Source organism: Apium graveolens, chromosome 1, assembly GCF_009905375.1.
Source record: "Apium graveolens cultivar Ventura chromosome 1, ASM990537v1, whole genome shotgun sequence".
In the NCBI taxonomy this organism is placed as follows: Eukaryota; Viridiplantae; Streptophyta; class Magnoliopsida; order Apiales; family Apiaceae; genus Apium; species Apium graveolens.
Genome location: NC_133647.1, coordinates 93243612 through 93250252, shown reverse-complemented (window position 1 = coordinate 93250252; position 6641 = coordinate 93243612). Strand labels below are relative to the sequence as shown.

The window sequence follows — 6641 nt, the reverse complement described above, 5'->3', positions numbered from 1 at the left end:
TTGTGTTTCAGGTACTCTATAGAGCGTTTATGCTAATGCATTCTCGATCTCGCAAGAGAACACTGGATAAAGCAGAGGAAGAAGTTGTAGTAGAAAAAGAAGTCTTTGTTGAGGAGAAAGTTGAAGAAGAAGCGATCGTTGCAATGGGAGAACCAGTAGTAAATCTGAAAGCTTTGATGGACTTTTCTCAAGCGAAGATTAACGACATTCAGTCTAGCATTTTCAGACCAGCCATCACGGCTAATAATTTTGAAATCAAATCTAGCACAATTCAGATGGTGCAGAATTTAGTCCAGTTTGGGGGTTCTCTAACGGAATATCCCAATACTCATATTAGGGATTACATTGAGATCTGTGACACCTTCCGGTTCAATGGTGTCTCTGAAGATGCTGTTAAGTTGAGGCTTTTCCCATTCTCTCTAAGGGACAAGGCTAAGAGCTGGTTATACTCTCTACCAGCTGGTTCTATCACTACTTGGGAAGATCTTGCTCAAAAGTTTCCTACTAAATTCTTCCCTATGGAAAAGACAACTGCAATCAGAAACGCTTTTACTCAATTTGCACAGCAATCACGAGAGTCTTTATGTGAAGCTTGGGAGCGCTATAAGGATATGCTTAGGATGTGTCCTCATCATGGGATGCCTGACTGGATGATTATCAACTACTTTTATAATGGCTTGGGAGCACAGTCTAGATCCATGCTCGACGCAGCATCAGGTGGAGCCTTATGGGCTAAGAGCTATGATGAAGCTTATGAGTTGATTGAACTGATGGCTGCTAATTAATACCAGAATCCAACTAAGAGACTACCTCAAGGCAAGGTAGTAGGATTCCTGGAGGTGGATATAGCTACTGCTATAGCTGCTCAGCTTAAGGCTTTGATAATGAAGGTGGATTCTTTGGCTAATTATGGAGTTAATAAGATCACTAGTGTTTGTGAGTTTTGTGCTGGTGCGCATGAGACAGAGCAGTGTGCTATTTCTAGTGAATCAGCTCAGTTCGTGAGCAACTTTCAGAGGTCGTAACAACCGGTTACAACAACTTATCATCCCAACAACGGTAATCATCCTAACTTCAGCTGGAGAAACAATCAGAATGCGGTGCAACAGCCTTATCAGCAGTATGCAGCAAAGCAATTTAACCCTCACGGTTTTCAACAACCGTAATATGCACTAAGACAACAACTCCAACTTCAGCAACTACCGCATGGAGGTACAAGTCAACCTAATGAAAAATCTGAATTTGGAGGAGTTGGGGCTCATGTGCAAGAGCCAAGCGGTTTCTATTAAGACCTTGGAGAATCAAATTGGTCAGATTTCCAATGCCTTGCTAAATCGGCAATTTGGTACACTCTGTAGTTACACAGAAGTTCCAGGAAAGAAGGATGTAAAATATCAGGTTAAGGCAATTACATTGAGGTTTGGGAAGGTTGCTAACCTTGAAAAATCTCAAGTTTCAGAAGATGAAGTTGTGGCTGAAGAAGATGTGCAGAAGGAAGCAGAAGTGGAATCAAGGAAGAAAACTATGGAACACACTCCTCCTGAGGGTAATACAGGGGAGAAACATGTTTATCCTCCACCTTCTTTTCCTAAAAGGCTACAGAAGCAAAAGTTAGATAATCAATTTGCTAAGTTTCTGGAGGTGTTCAAGAAATTTCATATCAACATACCTTTGGTGAAGCTCTAGAACAGATGCCTAGCTATGCAAAGTTTATGAAAGGTATTTTCTCAAGGAAAGTGAAGCTCGAGACTTAGAGACCGTTGTTCTTACGGAGGAATGCAGTGTTGTGCTGCAATAGAAGTTGCCTCCGAAGCTTAAAGATCCTGAAAGCTTCACTATTCCTTGCACCATTGTAAACTTGTCGTTCGACAAGTGTTTATGTAATTTGGGAGCTAACATCAATCTAATGCCTTTGTCTGTCTTCAAGAAGTTGGATTTACCTGATCCAAAGCCTACCTATATGTCCTTGCAGTTGGCCGATCGTTCTATTACATATCCACGAGGCATTGTGGAGGATGTCTTGGTCAAGGTGGACATTCTCATCTTTCCTGATGACTTTGTATTTCTTGATTTCGAGGAGGATAAAAAGATTCCCATAATCTTGGGAAGACCATTCTTGGCTACTGACCGAACCTTGATTGATATGCCAAAGGGTGAGCTCACTGTGCGAGTACTGGATCAGGATGTGACCTTTAATGTTTTTAATGTCATGAAATTCCCTACTGACAAAGAGGAGTGCTTAAAGGTGGAATTGGTCAATTCTATGGTGACTTCAGAACTTGATCAATTTCTAAGGTCTGATGCCTTAGAGAAAGCCTTGATGGGGAATTTAGATAGTGAAGATGATGAAGGTGATGAGCAGTTGCAGTATTTGAATGCTTCTCCTTGGAAGTGAAGGCTGGATATGCCTTTTGAATATCTTGGAATGTCAGAACTCAAAAATGCTGAGGGGAGTCTCAAGCCATCTATTGAGGAAGCTCCGACACTCGAGCTTAAACCTTTACATGAACACTTGAGGTATGCTTTTTTAGGTGATGCATCTACTTTACCTGTTATTATTGCATCTGACCTTTCAGGTAGTGATGAGGAAAAACTCTTAAGAATTCTGAGAGAGTTCAAGTCGATAATTGGATGGACTATAGTAGATATCAAGGGAATCAGCCATTCTTATTGCATGCATAAAATTCTGCTAGAAGAAGGAAGCAAGCCAACTGTTGAGCAACAGAGAAGGCTAAATCCGATCATAAAGGAGGTTGTGAAAAAGAAAATTCTCAAGTGGCTAGATGCAGGGATCATTTATTATATTTCTGAAAGTTCTTGGGTGAGCCCAGATCAGTGTGTACCGAAGAAATGAGGCATCACTGTGGTTGCTAATAAAAAGAATGAGCTCATTCATACTTGAACAGTCACGGGGTGGAGAGTTTGCATGGATTACATGAAGATGGACAAGGCCACGAGGAAAGATCACTTCCCTCTTCCTTTTATTGATCAGATGCTTGACAGGTTGGCTGAGCATGAATACTATTGTCTTTTGGTTGGCTATTTTGGTTATAATTAGATTTGCATTGCTATAGAAGATCAGGAAAAGACTACCTTCACCTGTCCGTTTGGTACTTTTGTCTTCAGAAGAGTTTCTTTTGGGTTATGTGGTGCACTTGCCCAATGTCAGAGATGCATGATGGCCATCTTCTCTGACATGATTGGTCAGAATGTGTAGGTGTTCATGGATGATTTTTCTGTGTTCGGGGATTCTTTTGACGAGTTCTTGCAAAATCTTGGCGCAGTTTTTAAAAGGTGTGTTGAGACCAATCTGCTTCTCAATTGGGAGAAATGTCACTTTATGGTGCAACAGGGCATCATTCTTGGGCACAAGGTCTCCAGTAAAGGTCTTGAGGTGGACAAAACCAAGGTGGGGGTCATTGAAAGCCTTCCTCCACCAATTTCTATTAAGGGAATCTGCATCTTTCTTGGTCATGCAGGTTTCTATAGGCGTTTCATCAAGGACTTCTCTAAAATCTCAAAGCCGTTGTGCAATCTGCTAGAGAAAGATGTCCCGTTCAAATTTGATGACGAGTGTCGAGCTTCTTTTGATAGCTTAAATAAAATCTTGATTACGGCACCTGTCATAACTGCACCTGATTGGAATGAGCCTTTTAAAATGATGTGCGATGCGAGTGACTATGCAGTTAGAGCGGTTCTTGGGAGAAAGAACAATATATTTCATGTGGTCTACTATGCTAGTAAGACCCTCAATGGTGCTCAACTGAACTACACTACTACTGAGAAGGAACTCTTGGCCATTGTCTACAGTTTTGAGAAGTTTCGATCTTATTTGCTTGGGACGAAGGTGACAGTTTTCACTGATCACGTTGCTATTCTCTATCTCGTCTCGAAGAAGGACTCGAAGCCTAGATTGATTTGATGGGTTCTTTTACTTCAGGAGTTTGAGTGATAGGAAAGGTACAGAGAATCAAGTTGCTGATCATCTCTCTCGTTTAGAAAATCCAAGTACAGCTTCACAGGATAAGACATTGATAAATGAGTCTTTTCTTGACGAGCAGTTGTTTGGGGTACGAGAAGAAGAAGCGTGGTTCGTAGACATTGTGAACTACCTTGTGAGCAACGTTATGCCCCCGGACTTAACTAATGCTCAAAGGAAGAAGTTTCTGCACGAGGTGAAGTGGTACATATGGGATGAGCCATTTTTGTTTCGGCAAGGAGCTGACCAAATCACCAGGAGATGTATTCCGTACAACGAGACGGAGGGTATCTTGCGAGATTGTCATTCGACTGTTTACGGAGGCCACTATGGCGGAGAGAAGACAGTAGCTCGTATCCTTCAAGCAGGATTCTTCTGCCCTACATTGTTTAAGGATGCACATCAGTTCGTTTTGAAGTGTGATCGCTGTCAGCGTGTTGGTAATATGTCAAAGAAGAATGAGATGCCTCTTAATGTGCTTCTCGAGGTTGAGGTCTTCGATGTTTGGGGAATTGACTTCATGGGGCCATTTGTCTCATCTTGCAATAATCAGTATATCTTGTTGGCGGTTGATTATGTGTCAAAATGGGTCGAAGTCAAGGCTTTGCCAACAAATGATGTGAAGGTAGTGATTAATTTTCTTCACAAGCGGATTTTCACAAGATTTGGGACTCTAAGAGTCATAATCAGTGACGAGGGATCACATTTCTGTAATCTCAAGTTCACTGCTATGATGCAGAGATATAATGTGAATCATTGCATTGCTACTGCCTATCAACCTCAGACTAACGGTCAAGCTGAGGTATCTAACAGAGAGATCAAGTGAATTTTGGAGAAAGTTGTTTATCCATCAAGAAAGGATTGGTCTTTAAAGCTAGATGAAGCTATTTGGAATTATCGAATAGCATTCAAGACTCCGCTAGGCATGTCACCATTTCAATTGGTTTATGGTAAAGAATGTCATTTGCCTGTGGAGCTAGAGCGCAAGGCATATTGGGCTTTGAAGAAATTGAATCTTGATATGGATGTAGCTGGTAAGAAAAGGATGCTTCAATTGAATGAACTCGTCGAGTTTCGACTTCAAGCGTATGAGAAAAAATAAAATGTATAAGGAGAAAGTCAAGAGGTGGCATGATAGGGGTCTAGTGATCAAATCATTTGTGCCAGGGAAACAAGTTCTTTTGTTCAACTCTCGTCTCCGTCTTTTTCCTGAAAAATTGATGTCGAGATGGTCAGGGCCATTTGTTGTCAAAATTGTGTTTCCATATGGAGCGGTGGAGATTTTTTAGAATGATTCAGGCCAGGCATTCAAGGTGAATGGACATCGTTTGTTAGATATATTTGAGATGTCATGTTTAATCTGTTGTGTTTAGTTTCAGAACTTAATATTAGGACTTACTGGAAATCAGAACTTATTGAAGTCAGAACTTATATCAAAATTTAAGGCTGTCAGGATTTATATCAGGACTTAACTCCGGGTACTTCAGATAAGGAAATCAGCTGATTTACAGGAAAAGATCATGACTAAAACAATAGAAGATATGCATGAAGAATTAGAAGACTAGAAGACTTGTAGAAGATAATATCTGATTGATATATTTTAGGAGATAGAATTATATTCCATATCAATTAGAAGATATCTTGTAACTGTGTACTATATAAACACAGCTTAGGGTTTACACTATATGTGTTATTATTCACAAGAAAGATTATACATTGTAACCTAGCAGCTCTTAGTGATATTGTTCATCACTGAGAGAGAACAAATGTTCTATTGTAACATAGTTTATTGAATATACTTGATTACTGTTACATACTTGGGTTGATAAATCGATTTGATTGTATAAACACTATATTCAACCCTATTCTATAGTGTTGTGTGACCTAACAAGTGGTATCAGAGCAGGTCACGGGTTCGATTCCCCACTGTCATGTATATTTGTGGATTTATGCCAAAGGCATGCTGCGCAGCCATGGTCTTAGACGGGACAACCGTTTCTCAGACGGGGACTTGGTAGTACTGGCAGATGGTGGGGGATTGTCTCCTTATATCGAAATGTAGCGCTGGCTGCTACACTATAAAGGTTATAGTTGTGCCTTCTCTATAAGTAGCTGCTTTTGGAACAACTGGTTAGCGCTAGATCCTAACAAGTGGTATCAGAGCCTCTCTGTTGATTTATAAATAGTGAGTTCCAGTTTAAAATCATGTCTGAAGAAATACAAACTCCAACTAAGCCCACTAAAACTCAAGATACTCAAAACAATCAAACCCACAGTCGATATGAAACCATTAGAGTTCCCATACTGAGAGCATCTGAGTATCCTATATGAAAGGTAAAGATGGCTATATTTCTGGAAGCCACAGATCCAAAATACCTTGATAGAATTAATGATGGACCATATAAGCCTACCAAGCTTTCTATTGCAGTTGTTGATCAACCATCAAAGATGATACCAAAGGAGAAAGGTGTTACACGGTTGAAGACATATCATCTATTGCCAAGGATGCAAGGGTAAGGCATCTGCTGCATAGTGCAATTGACAATGTCATGTCAAACAGGGTAATTGGATGCAAGACTGTAAAGGAGATATGGGATGCTTTGGAGACAAGATGCCAGGGAACTGATGTAATAAAAAAGAACATGACGACTATACTCACATA

The 6641-nt window shown here is 40.4% G+C and overlaps 1 non-coding gene across 1 annotated transcript; it reads right to left on the bottom strand.

Moving 5' to 3' along the window:
- Positions 1-533: 533 nt before the first annotated feature.
- On the bottom strand, positions 534-640 carry LOC141681628 (small nucleolar RNA R71). Its single transcript, XR_012559060.1, has one exon. It is a non-coding gene; the product is annotated as a small nucleolar RNA R71 (small nucleolar RNA).
- Between the last annotated feature and the right edge of the window lie 6001 nt (positions 641-6641).